The sequence below is a fragment of the Mauremys reevesii genome, unplaced genomic scaffold, assembly GCF_016161935.1.
Source record: "Mauremys reevesii isolate NIE-2019 unplaced genomic scaffold, ASM1616193v1 Contig2, whole genome shotgun sequence".
Classification (NCBI taxonomy): domain Eukaryota; kingdom Metazoa; phylum Chordata; order Testudines; family Geoemydidae; genus Mauremys; species Mauremys reevesii.
This window is the reverse complement of record NW_024100826.1, coordinates 3,794,449-3,809,130: the sequence shown is the minus strand read 5'-3', so window position 1 is coordinate 3,809,130 and position 14,682 is coordinate 3,794,449. Positions and strand designations below refer to the sequence as shown.

The window sequence follows — 14,682 nt, the reverse complement described above, 5'->3', positions numbered from 1 at the left end:
AGCATCTCAGAGAGGTGATTAAGAAAAAACAGAAAGCCTACAAGGATGGGAGGGATCAGCAAGGAAAGCTACCTGATTGAGGTCAGAACATGTAGGGATAAAATGAGAAAGGCCAAAAGCCATGTAGAGTTGGACCTTGCAAAGGGAATTAAAACCAATAGTAAAAGGTTCTATAGCCATATAAATAAGAAGAAAACAAAGAAAGAAGAAGTGGGACCGCTAAACACTGAGGGTGGAGTGGAGGTTAAGGATAATTTAGGCATGGCCCAATATCTAAACAAATACTTTGCCTCAGGCTTTAATGAGGCTAATGAGGCTAATGAGGAGCTTAGGGATGACAAATGGGAATGAGGCTATGGAGGTAGATATTACCACATCCAAGGTAGAAGCCAAACTTGAAAAGGGGGCTAAAGCAGGGAGCCCAGATAATCTTCATCCAATAATATTAAAAGAACTGGCACATGAAATTGCAAGCTCATTAGCAAGAATTTTAATGAATCTGTAAACTCAGGGTTTGTACCATATGACTGGAGAATTGCTAACATAGTTCCTATTCTTAAGAAAGGGGAAAAAACGTGATCTGGGTAACTACAGGCCTGTTAGTTTGATATCTGTAGTATACAAGGTCTTGGAAAAAATTTTGAAGGAGAAAGTAGTTAAGGATGTTGTGGTCAATGGTAATTGTGACAAAATACAATATGGTTTTACAAAAGGTAGATGGTGCCAAACCAACCTGATCTCCTTTTGGAAAAATTTTTAGACAAAAGAAATGCAGTGGATCCAATTTACCTTGATTTCAGTAAGGCATTTGATATAGTTCCACATGAGGAATTATTAGCTAAATTGGAAAAGATGGGGATCAATATGAAAACTGAAAGGTGGATAAGGAACTGGTTAAAGGGGTGACTACAACGGGTCATACTGAAAGGTGAACTGTCAGGCTGGAAGGAGGTTACTAGTGGAGTTCGTCAGGGATTGGTTTTGAGACCAATCTTATTTAATCTTTTTATTACTGACCTTGGCACAAAAAGTGGGAACGTGCTAATAAAGTTTGTGGATGACACAAAGCTGGGAGCTATAGCCAATACAGAGAAGGACCAGGATATCATACAGGAAGATCTGGATGACCTTGTAAACTGGAGTAATAGTAATAGGATGAAATTTAATAGTGAAAAGTGCAAGGTCATGCATTTAAGGATTAATAACAAGAATTTTTGTTATAAACTGGGGACGCGTCACTTGGAAGTAACAGAGGAGGAAAAGGACCTTTGGAGTAGTGGTTGATCACAGGATCACTGTTAGCCACCAATGTGATATGGCTGTGAAAAAACCTAATGCAGTCTTGGGATGCATCAGGCAAGGTATTTCCAGTAGAGATAAGGAGGTGTTAGCACTGTTATACAAGGCACTGGTGAGACCTCATCTGGAATATTGTGTGCAGTTCTGGTCTCCCATGTTTAAGAAGGATGAATTCAAACCGGAACAGGTACAGAGAAGGGCTACTAGGATGATCTGAGGAATGTCTTATGAAAGGAGACTCAAAGAGCTTGGCTTGTTTAGCCTAACTGAGAGAAGTCTGAGAGGAGATATGATTGCTCTCTATAAATGTATCAGAGGGATAAATGCCAGGGAGGGAGAAGAATTATTTAAGCTCAGTACCAATGTGGACACAAGAACAAGTGGATATAAATTGGCTATAAAGTGGATATAAAGTTTAGACTTTAATTAGATGAAGGTTTCCAACTATTTCTGACTATTAGTGGTAAATATGCCCAATGGCCTATGATGGGATGTTAGATGGGGTGGGATCTGAGTTACTACAGAGAATTCTTTCCTGGGTGTCTGGCTGGTGAGTCTTGCCCACATGTTCAGGGTTTAGCTGATCACCATATTTGGGGTCAGGAAGGAATTTTCCCCCAGGGCAGATTGGCAGAGGCCCTGGGGGTTTGTCACCTCCCTCTGTGGCATGGGGCATGGGTCACTTGCTGGAGGATTCTCTGCACCTTGAAGTCTTTAAACCACAAGTTGAGGACTTGAATAGCTCAGACATAGGTCAGGACAGTGGTCCCCAACCTTTTCGTCTGGCGGGTGCCAGATGAAGGACCATGGCGGTGGTGGAGCACCCGCCGAAATGCCGCCGAATTTCTGCGGCATTTCGGCGGTGACGCCTCTTGATGACGTCTCTTGTCGGTGGCAAGTGACGTCATCGAGAGGCATCGCTGCCAAATTTCTGTGGCATTTTGGCAGCGACGCCTCTTGGTGATGTCACTTGCTGCCGACAAGTGATGTCATCGAGAGGCGTCGCCGCCGAAACGCCTCAGAAATTGGGTGGCATTTTGGCGGGTGCTCCACCGCCGGCCAGGATGTGGGCGCATTTAGATGCCCCTGCGGGCACCATGGTGCCCGCGGGCACCGCATTGGGGACCCCTGGGTCAGGGGTTTGTTACAGGAGTGGGTGGGTGAGATGCTGTGGCCTGTGTTGTTCAGGAGGTCAGATTAGATGATCATAATGGTCCCTTCTGACCTTAAAGTCTATGAGTCTATGAGCTAATGTGTCAAATTGGTTTCAAATGAAACAAAGGTGTTTTTTTTTCTAAAATGTTGGTTGGCATTTCCAAGGGCTTTAATTTGCCCCAAATAGAACATCAAGTCCCTGGGGAAAGGCCCCACTCAGATGGGCATGCAGGCATGAGGGAAAAAATTATCAGGATGGATAGACTAGTAAGTTCAAGACACACTGGGGAGGAATCTCAGAGGAGTCTATACTATCACCTTAGCTTTGTAAAATGTGACACGATGGACCAGTCACATGAGCCTGAAGCTTGTTCACTCTGAGCCAGAATCACTGTTGGTAGGAAAATGATTTTCCGTGTAAGGAAATTAAGCTCCATTAACCAAGTGATTCAAAAGGAGGTTTCATCAGCTTTATCCCATGACACCGGGGAATGGAGGTGTTACAACTTGGCCCAGTACCACTCTGGAGGATTGTCAGGCTGTTGTGAGTGGGGCCCAATCACTGGGTGACACCTGCTTCTAAGCCAGGTGAGCCTGGGTGTGGTCTAGTCCCTGTTTCCAGGTCTGGATCTTTGGGGTCATTCCTCAGCCCTCTTGTCTGATGTCCTTCCTTGGAATGTGAGGCGCTGCCTTCCCATTGCCCTAGGCCCTGAAATCAGTGTCTAAGATCTCCCAAGTCCCACCTCCAGTCAGACTCACACCCTGCTCCAGCGCTCCACCTGGGTTGTGGGTTCTCTGGGCTTCCAGCTTGTCACCTTCAGGGATAATGTGGCAGGAAAGCAAGGAACACAGGCTTGGCACAGGGGCTTATTAATCAGAGACTTTGTCTTCAAAGCACTCAGGGGTTACAGGTCTTTGAAAAGCAACAGAAGTCCTGAGATCCCTCCTCCCTGAGTCTTATTGGGTCCTTCCCACGAGTCCAAGGCATGTCAGGGTTTCAGGCTGGACAGAGTCCCTCTTGCCCTCTCTCGCTACTGTACATCCTGCTTATATGTCATGATGGTCATACCCATCCCCTGAACAGAGCAGCTCTGGGGTCTCTATCACCTTGCCATGTGACCCACTGGGTTGCCCCTGCACCATCTCCTAGTCATGCTTGCCCTGCCTGTGGCCCCGCTGTTCCATGGGGGTGGGCCAGAAGTTGAGACAATCACAGTCAATGACTCCAGAGCATAGTCCTGATGGCTTCTCAATGACAGTCCTTCAACTGCCTGTTAAGCACCTTTCCTGCTCAGGAAATGCTGTTCACTGGCTTGTCCTGGGCAAGTTCTGACATGTGTTCAACAACTAATACAAAATGGGCTTTGTAATTGTGTACGGTCACACACACACACACACACACACACATACACACACACACCTCTCTGACACAGGATTTCAAAACTGTCAAGCCCTGTATGAACCGGATAATTAGGGCTGCAGGGATGGGACTTCCTGAGAGGCTGATGAAGGAGTCAGTCAAACTGTTTTTCTGTGAGGATAATAGAGGGTGTTATGTGGACCTGTTTGCACCCTGCCAGAACCCCTTTCCACGGGTAGATGGTTGATATGACTCTAGGAGGACATGAGCCCCCTGCTCCTGCATGTGGCCTCATGCCCAGTCAGCCCAATGCAGTCGGCTTTGGCCATCTGAACCAGAGCTGAGAGCCATACCTGGCCTGGGCAGTATGAGGCTGTGAGGGTTATAGAACCCTTGTCTCTTCTGAAATGTGCCAGTGCCTGTGTCACCAGGAGCTGGTACCAAGGTCCACAGGAGCATTCTTCTCCCGGAGGTAGAGAGAGCCCCCCTTGCTAACATTATCTATTCTTCAGGCTATCAGCAGAAGGCTGGTAGGTTCTTGTTCAGGGATGTGGCAAAGAGAGACCCCCCTCTGTCTAGTGCCCTCTGAGACTGGGCTCTCTAGGGAAATTCCAGCCTTTTCTACTGTATGATCAAGAGAGGGGTGGGACTTGAGACTTGGTAAAGTGGAACCATCCCTGAATCCTGAATGTTTAAGTCTACCATAGATGGTGTCTTATTTGCTGAGCCCTCAATTGAAAAGATGCAGCAAGAGAGAAGAAAAGGCTCCTCCCATCCACAAAACTATAATAGACCTTCCAGTGCAGCAGCAGGGGCATTAATTCCCAGTGAGATTCCCTTCCCCACCCCTGTCTTTTCTTATTATCAGATGCCCAAGTGTTTCTGCTCAGAGATAGAAAACACTCATATGTGGAATACAGGATCAATGAGATCTACAGATGCACATGGATTGAAATCCACACATGATCATGTGATCTCCACCATCCATTACTACAGCTCTGTGATTTCCCCCTCCCCACTCCCACTCCCAAATAAAAGAATCTTTCTAGAAACCCACAGCAGGGACTGGACAGACAGAAGGTCTCATTTTCCTCTCTGCTTACCTGTCTCCTGCAGGTTTTCTGATTGCCATTTGACAGCTGCTTGCTGTGAGGATCTCTCCTCTATTCTTGGTACCAAACAGACCTTGGTTGAGTTGCGCCTGGCAGGAAACAGCCTGGGAGAATCAGGAGTGAAGCTGCTGTGTGAGGGACTGAGGCATGCAAACTGCAAACTGCAGAAACTGGGGTGAGTATTTACCCTTTTTTTTCTGTAAAGGAATCCATGGAGTGTGAGGATGGTGTAAGATGTTGGCTCCCTGCAGGTACATGAAGGGGGTGTCTACATTGCAAAAAAGACCCACAGCAGTGAAGTCTCAGATCCCAGATCAACTGATCCAGGTTTATACTACAGGACTAAAAATAATAGCATAGATGTTCCTGCTCAGGCTGGAGCATGAGCTCTAAGATCCACCCCCTGAGCAGGATTCCAGACCAAGCAGGAACATCTACGCTGCTATTTTTAGCTCTGTAGCACAAGCCCTGCAAGCCCAAATCAGTTAATCCAGGCCCTGGGACTCGCTGCAGTGTAGACATACCCGAAGAGGCTGAACACTGAGTGTCCCTCCAGCCCCTGGTGTCTCAGTGGCTCCCAACAGTCTGCTAGCCTGTCACATTCAGTAAATGGAATTTATCAATAAAGATGGGCACATATTGGAGCAGTAGTTCCAATCCCCCTGAATCTGAAGGATAAATCATCATATATAAATGATTCCTAATGTGTCCCTGGCATTTAAAACTATTGCAGAATCTTAATCGCTTTGATAAAAGCCCCGCTTTATCATCATTTTAATTATTTTTAAAATAATTTTACACTTGTTTTGATTTACAACTAATAAAAGCACAAGAGGCCCCAGGAGCCTGATGACCCTATATCTCCCAGTCGTCCCTTATAGATACATTCCCATGCTGAGAACGATGTGCGTCTCAGGGGAACTGTGGGAGGGATTCTGTCTCAGGAAGGAAGACTTTTTCCTGTAACTCCTTCATGTGCCAAGGGAGGGGAATTTGCCTGCAGCTAACCCCCCTTCAGGAGGTACAGCATGTTCTTTTGTTTTACCCAGTCACCTCTGCTGGCCATTACATACAGGTGTATTTTATCATGGCTCCTTTCTGCTCTTCCCTGCATCCTTTAGTGAGTCTTCTGCCCCTAACGTAGGGAAAGAAGAAGGAGACTGTGTTTATGGGGGGGGGGGGAGGGGCTCAGCACAAGACACAAGGAGAGGGAGGTGTCATCCCTTTTTGACTTGAGCATTTAGCCAAAATTTGGGGTCCTGTGTATTGTTTGCTAGAAGGAGAAATTGGTGATGGATCCAGGTATCTTTGATCTTTGATTCAGTTTTGTTTATGAAGACTGCACACAGTCCCATTTCCTCAGACACAGGAAGAATCAAACAGGAAGTAGTTTCTTAGCTCAAAGCTCACGCCTCTTTCAGCAACACAGAGATGCCACAAGCTCTCTCTGGGCTTTTTCTTAGGGAAACATCTCCAGTGCTTGTTCGGCTGCCTTGTTCTGCCCTTCTGTCTCTCGCTCTGTGGTATTTCTGTCTGTTCTTTTCTCGCACACAGACAAAATCAACCCACTGCCCTGGGTTTATCAGATCGTCATGGAACCCCCTTGTGCCACATGGTAAGCTCCTGCTCCAGCCATGCACATGGCCTGTGTGAAGCCAAAACAGAGGCCTGTATTGGCTTCAGCAGTCTATTCTATAAAGTAGCTCAATTAATTTTTTTACATCGAATAAAAGGCAGCTATTATTACGCCCAACCTATAAACAAGGCTTCCTGTGGTCTCCCCGCCCCTTGTGCACCTTTTGAGTAGCCGTCTCAGCGTGTGAACTGTAACATTCACTGTTTTCAGCTCCTGCCTGGCTGAGGTGTGTCTGGCCTGTGAGGTACTCGCAGTAGGAGGTGAAACTATTCTCAGCAGAGGGAAGGCAGGAGTTTGGGTAATAGAAAAGCATTTAGTCACTATTGTCACAATAGCACTGCAGTAGCTGTTCTAATAATAGACGAGGCTCTCTGGGTATGTCAGGTACATGTGACATTCCAGCAATTGATGGGCCTAATTTTTCAGTAACCAATATGCCACTTGATAACCATGTCATAGTCTTAGAGAAGGTGGCCACAGTCTTAAGATTCATTAGGGAGGCAGGACTGACTGTAAGCCCCGCAGAGTGTTCATGAGAAAGGTACATAGATGCTCCAGCATGTAAGGCCGGGGTGTCAAACTCACTTGAAGAGCGTTGAATTCTATGGTTACCTATAGTCCATAGGTCAGGCTATAAATACTATATTCTCTCTGTGAGGCACAGTGGAATGCCCCCCTCATGACAGAGATCCAGCCGAGAATATGGCCTTTATGTAGTAACTAAATGTTTTGTTACTATTTATTGTTTGTTTAGTGCTTTATTATTGCATTCATCATCAGTGGAAAAATCTGTTCACCTTTAAACCCATTGCTTTTCTGCCTTTGGTTTCTCTTCCTTCTCTATCCTCCCCTCTCTGCTTTCTCTTCTGCTGTCTCCTGTGTGTTCTCTGTATTTCCTTCCCTGCAGCAACTTCCAGTTTCCAACCCAGCAGGCTTCGCTCCCATCCCCTAATCCCCTCATTCTACCCGCTACAATGATAATTGATTCAGTAGTTGATGTTGGCACTGAAATCTCACTGGCGAGCAATAAAGTTGATAGTACAGTCAGATTACTGGGGGACAGGAGAGTTCCCATTCCTGAGTGATTGCTTCAGGCTCTCTGCAGACTCAGGCTGACTTCAATGTATCTGTTACAAACTTGGCTCACATTGGTGATCTCTGTTGCCATGAGGGCTGGAAACTTCCTTTTGTCTGTCGGACACTAAATCAGCCTATAGGCCAGACCCCAGTCTATGTTACTTATGTATGAAACTTCTGGGGGTCTGAGCCCCTCTTCCTGCCTCCCATGTGTAAACCATAATGCTAAATACCTGATGGAGTGGGCGATGAGAATTCCCACTGAGATGAATGGAGCAGTTCACACCTCTCTGAGCCTACTATGCTGCTGATAGATGTGTAGAGCTCCTTTCTCTACACTAGGCCCACATTTGGGGTTCCTCACAGCTACACCACATAAGAACGGCAGTGCTGAGTTAGGCCAAAGCTCCATCTAGCCCAGTATCCTGTCTTCCAACCGTGGCCATTGCCAGGTGCTTCAGAAGGAATGAACAGAACAGGTCATCAAGTGATCTATTCCCTGTTGCCCATTCCCAGCTTCTGCAAATAGAAGCTAGGCACTTCCCCTGGCCCCTCCAAGCTCACCGAGAACAGTTTCACAGCTGCATTTCGGGATTCACCAGCCCACTTGAAAATGCAGCCACCCACTACCCTCACCTTCAGCTTAGCTGAACACACACTTGTGGAACACAGGCTAATGGACATAACAGATGCCCGTAGAAGGACCCCAGTGTAAACTTTTCTTTTACAATCCCACTGCTACCAACACCAAGGTTAAGATTCATTGCTGAGCTTTTAAGAGGTGCAACAAAGATCTCACATTCCAGAGGGAGGGTGGAGCTAAGTGGATTTAAACCACCTTTATGCCTCTGAGATCCCCAGGATGTTAATGGACAGCTCTGCAGCTTACAACAGATGAGAATCCCAATAGCTCGTAAAGCAGAGTAATTGTTTTAAAGGAAAAGAGACTTTGATTCTGGAAGAGTGTGTCCCACAGGGAGCTATTCTGGTCAATGTCCTTGTATAGACAAGCCCTCAGTATCTATCCATCATGTTTAAGGCCTGATCTACACTTAAAATTTAGGTCAACATAGCTACAAGGCTCATAGGTGTGGAAAAGTCAATAAAAATAAAAATAAGTTAAAAATTCAACCACTGGTGTAAATGCAGCTAGGTTGATACAAGAGGATAATGTATCTTCAGTTTGTCTATTTTGGTCATAGTCTCCTTGATCTGGGTGATATTTCTTTCTAAAGCACTGAGACTTTTAGTCTACAAGAAAGAGAAACTATAATTTACAACTGGCTTCCTATACAATTCCATTATTCTTCATTTTCCTCACCAGTCTCTATGCATTTGTTTATTGATATGTTGCAAATCCTTAGATTAAGGGTCATGGCGACTATGGTAAATGCTTCTTGGCTTTCCATGCTGGAATTTCAATTGAGAGGAGAGGACTGGATAGTCAGATGTGCTCATTCTCTTATCTGTGCATCTATCTCCTGCAGATTGAAGGCTTGTGAAGTCTCAGCTGCTTGTTGTGGGGAGCTCTCTTCTGCTCTCAACACCAACCAGCTGCTAACAGATCTGGACCTGAGTGGTAATCAACTGGAAGCCTTGGGAATACAGCTGCTGTGTGAAGGACTGAAACAGCCAAACTGCAAACTGCAGAGACTAGTGTAAGTATTGACCAGTTTCCTTTATGTAAAGACCTTGGCAGGAGGCGTGGATGGGGTACAATAAACTTCCTGCAGGTATGTGGTGAGGTTAAAATCTGAGTCTCTCCTATTAATGCCTCAGTTGGGGATACTTTCTCCCCACCCTCAAACATGTGAGAGCAAGAAGGAGGCACTACCCAGGAGGACCCTTGCAGTGAAGGAAAATCACCACCTGCAAACCAGGACAGCTCTGATCCCTCTATGAACAATTTCTCCTTCTCTGCAGTCACCCCCGCATCCACTTCTCATTCCTCTCTCCTGCTCTGTAGGGTAGGTGGTGGGAGGGACAGGAACAGTCTCTATTCCTGAAATGACATGCCCTCCTAGAGCACCGTCTAGCTGAGGATCTCAAAGCACTTATAGAACTGAGGGAATTCACCTCCCACCCCATTGAGCCAACTGGAGACAAAATAATATAAGATTCATTTAAGTCAGTTCCTGCTGCCTTGATCCCCTCCTGCTCCTCCCTCCGTCCCTGATCCTCCCCCACCATTCAGGCTTGTGACTTCCCTGTTGATTTATACTTCCTCATATCCCCTCACCTACACCCAGGCTCCCATTGAATCTTCTCAGTTCTCCATCCCATGTCCTCCCGTCATCGTTCAGCCTGTTGAAAGCAGTTTTTGCTGCACACAACATCCCTATACTAAGGTGCTCCTCCACCCCATCTCCAAATTTAACTGTTGAATCCAACAAGAGTAGGCTTTGTCCCCATTCTGCAGACCCTGACAGTAAAAAGCTTCAAAAATCCTCTCGCCTGTGGACAGGAGGAGGTTCTCCATCAGCCTTGACATGCCATGTCTGTTCTGTGTCTAGGCTTAAAACCCAGCTGGATATTGCCAATGGACAAGTGAAGTTGAATGCAAATGTTCAGTAACTGCTTGACTAGATTGCTCAGAAATAGGAGACCTGATGATACTGGGCATTCACTTGTAAGGCTTCAGAGGGGTAGCCATGTTAGTCTGGATCTGTAAAAGCAGCAAAGAGTCTTGTGGCACCTTATAGACTAACAGACATTTGGGAGCATGAGCTTTCGTGGGTGAATACCCACTTCGTCGGATGCATGTAGTAGAAATTTCCAGGGGCAGGTATATATAAGCAAGCAAGAAGCAGGCTAGAGATAACGAGGTTAGTTCAATCAGGGAGGATGAGGCCCTCTTCTAGCAGCTGAGGTGTGAAAACCAAGAGAGGAGAAACTGGTTTTGTAGTTGGCAAGCCATTCACAGTCTTTGTTTAGTCCTGAGCTGATGGTGTCAAATTTGCAGATGAACTGAAGCTCAGAAGTTTCTCTATGAAACTTATAAGGCTGGTTGTATCAAGCAATGGATTCTTAAGTCCTGGCCAGGTTACTGCATTCTCCAGGTTGGGGGAGCAGATTTCTGTCCTCAAAAGCAGACGATGACAGTATTTGTTAGTAGGGGTTCTAGATGCTTTTGCTCAGAGCCATTCCTAAGGTACGGTGAATCGGGGAGACCGCTCCGGGCCCTGCACTTTGGGGAGCCCTGTGGGCCAGTGGAATTGGCCAGCGCAATCAGTCCCAGAAGTGACGGGTCAGTCCCGGAAGTGATGGATTCGTTACATCTGCCCCAGGCCCCACACCCCCTTAGGCTCTTGCTGCCATGCACTAGCCACAGAGATCAAGGATTGGAGTCATAGACAGAGGCTCAGATTTCCTCTAGCATATCTAGGATTCCAGTTTTGTGAATGAACAGAATTCTGAGGAGGGTTTTGTGTTGTCCCTGATGGCCATAGAGGCCATCCTGGATGTGGAAGATCTTCTCTGTGAAGTGGGTACAGTTCCTCATGCTGAATGGTGCTGGGCTCTGGAGCTAGGCGGCATCTAGGTTAGCAATGTTATTGACAATCCAGAATAGTTCAGTGGGGTGTGACTTGGGACTTGTCTACACAGCCCTGCAGTTCAGACCACAGGGGTGTGAAGTGTAGCATGCACCAAACTTCTGTGTTGTAACTCCCCCATATAGACAATGCAGGTGCAAACAAAAAGGTACCTAGTTCGTGCTAACATAGTCCTGTTTGAAGAGGACTATGTTAACACAAGCTAGGTACCTCTTAGTTTGCACTAGGACCATCCACATTGGGGAGCTGCATGCACCAGAATGCTGTGCTGTTGCAATTCACACCCCCATAGTCTGAACTGCATGGTCCAGCTGCATAGATGAAGCCTTGGTGGTTGCTACGGAAGAGAAGAATGAGGATCTCTTGGTCTTCTCCATGGCCAAGGAGCAGGCAAAGAAAACTTTGTTGTTCAGATACTTTGTTGTATCTTCTTGAGTGTTCTCAACACTGGCACTTGGGTTTTCTTGCCTTTTTGCATCATCTGTCACAGGAAGAAGAACCCACAAAGCTCTGTGAGGGCCATATGGGAAGGAAGTGCTTCAGAACCAAAGTATTCATGGCTGTGGTCAGTCAGTGACTGTGATGTCTCACTGGTTCTTCTAGTCCTTGGCTGCTGGGCTAGGGCATCAGTGCTTTGTGAGTCTAACTGAATCAATGAGTTCTCTAGGATGGATTATGATGATAAGACCTTCTTGCCTGGAAATTAATTAATTAATAGGCAGAAGATTAAAAACAAACACAAGGAAGTATTTTTTCACACAACGCACAGTCAACTTGTGGAACTCTTTGCCAGAGAATGTTGTGAAGACTGAGACTAGAACAGAGTTAAAAAAAATAACTAGATAAATTCATGGAGAACAGGTCCATCAATGGCTATTAGATGGGAATGGGTGACAAGGGTTGGATCACTTGATGATTACCTGTTCTGTTCATTCCCTCTGGGGCACCTGGCATTGGCCACTGTTGGAAGACAGGCTACTGGGCTAGATGGAGATTTGCTCTGACCCAGTATGGTTGTTCTTATGTTCTTTCTCTTTTGGAGGTGGTAATCTGACTGACATCGAGGAGTGATCCACGTTCATTATAAAGGTCAGGATGTGACCGGCTGTGTCTGTGATAATCCAAAGGAGAACAGGGCAAATAGAAAGTTTTGTGCATTGGATCAGGTGTATTGTCAGTGTGAATTGTTAAGCCTCCAAGAATGAGGAGCCTCAGGAACTGCATCACCATGTCAGTCAATGTCTCTGTCAACTCCTCCAGAAAACTTGAGCTCTCTGTAGGTAATAGATCTGTGCTATTGGGATGTCTTATTGCGCTTGTCATTAGTCTCTCAGATTAAGTAGATGCACTCAAAGGATTTTGTTACAAAGGAGCTTCTTTTGCATTTGAAGCTGGGTGGCAATAAAATTGGGTCTCTGCCCCGGGAACTGCCTAGTCTGGGTCTGTAGGGCACAGTGTCAGCTGGAAGGCATGGAATGATCCAGGTCCCAGGCTGCAGTGTCAGATAGCCAGGCTCTGGGGATGCAGACCAGGTCAGGGATTATTATTAATTATATATATATATATTATAAGGATCTAATTGAAGCTGATAAACATCTTTTAAGCCACTAACCTTGCTTTGTTCAACACAAGCTTTGATCCTGAGGTGTTCCTGTGTCTGTAGTAATTTTGCGTGCTGTGGCTGAAACTCAGTTGCACTGGATTGGTGGCTGGTGCCTAGAGTAATGCTTTCCAGAGGCTGGCTTGTATTTCTTGTTTGTCTTCCATGTAAATCTTGGATTGGGGTGGGAAAGTCTCATATTCATGAGAAACTCCCACAGTCTTTTGCCCACACGAAGGCTACGTCTGCACTCAGAGTTGGGAGTGCGATTCCCAGAGTGACTAGACACACTTGCACTAGCTCTCATCGACCCAGCATGCTAAATATAGTGATGTAGCTACGGTAGCGCGAGCAGTGGCATGAGCTAGCTGTTCCAAGTATGTATCCATGAGGGGGGTTGCAGGAATTCACCTCCCCACAGCTCTTCATGGCCTTTGCATTTTTGCTTGGGTAACTCCGGGCCCTGGGTAGTCAGCTTCCTGAATTTCCCAGACACAGTTCCTCAAATCAGACACTGTGCTTGGACCCCTAGTATCTATTCATTGATAAGTAGCTCTCTGCCCTAGAAGTCTTAGGCTTTGTCTGCAGTTGGAGCTGGGAGCTCACATACACACATTCATGCTAGCTCTGATCTTTGCTAGTGCACTAAAAATAGTAGCGTAGCTGTGGTAGCACAGGCAGCAGTGATCAGTGGAATGAACTAGCCACCGCCACCCAGACATCTTGACATCTGGTGTTCATCTGGACTTCTGTGCTAGGATAATTTGCTAGTGCATCCGGTAATGTACTGCGAAAACAGATGTGCATCAAAACCACAGGACCCTTAAATATATATGATTATTTCAGGTAGCTGCAAGCATGAAGTATTCTAAAACCTAGCATCAACACTGGGGAAAAACTTGTGGAGGCAGTGCTAGCAATTCTATAATTAAGTTTGCATTCAGATTTGCAATTAAAGGAGGACTGAAAACCCATTATTTTACAGTAAAGATTTTGAGGTAAACAAAAATCATGTTATTCCTCTAATCTCTGGACAGATGACTCCCATACCCACCTACCATTCCTAACCAAGCTACAGAGACCCCATTGTCCTATGGAGTCATGTTGTCTGATATATATGTAACCCTTCTGCCCATCTGAGTTGGCAGCAACAAGGGCCTGGTTCAGTATCCAGGGGTTCCGTTTCAATAACATAGTGCAAAACTGGCTTGAGCCCCCACCCAGTGACCTGGGACAATTACACAGCACCCCCCGGGTGCCTCTAAGAGGCAATACTTCCCCTCTCACAAGCACAGAGTCTGAGTGTAGAAAAATCCTTTTAATAAAGGAGGGAAACAATGCAGCATTATGTTGGGGAAACACCACAAACAGGATTCATAACACAAACCATGAGCAACAGACCCACCCTCAAGTAAGTTTGGCAGTGTCCTTTTCCCCTGAGGGTCTTAAGTCCAGCAACCCGAAAAATCACCCAAAGTCCCACACCCCAAAGGTCTCTGTCCCTGGTCAGTGCAGCCCCAGAGTTCAAAAATTTATCTGCAGAGTTTTACCTCCCAGCCTGGGTGGAAATGGGGGGGTGCAGGGGGTGTTAAGGGGCACCTTACATGATCTGAGGCTGACTGCCCCGCCTTTCCGTGGGGTTCTGTTGCAGCCTTCACCGCAAGCCGTTCCACCAGCCGCTCCGCTCCACCAGCCATCCCACCAGCCGTTCCACCTGTCCCATGAAATGCTCCACTCGACACTCCACTCCACCAGGTGTCCTGCAAACTGCTCTGCGCCATCAGCCACTCAGCAATATATTTTCAGCCCCTCCTCCCAACAACATTCAGTAATTTTAGCTCTTCAGTGACTTCAGCTTGTAGTAGGGGAACCTCTGTGCTGGTGCACCA

General features: G+C 46.4%; 1 pseudogene; it reads left to right on the top strand.

Annotated features, from left to right (window-relative positions):
• LOC120393463 overlaps nucleotides 1–14,682 on the top strand; it is a 71,028-nt pseudogene that overhangs the window by 30,323 nt on the left and 26,023 nt on the right.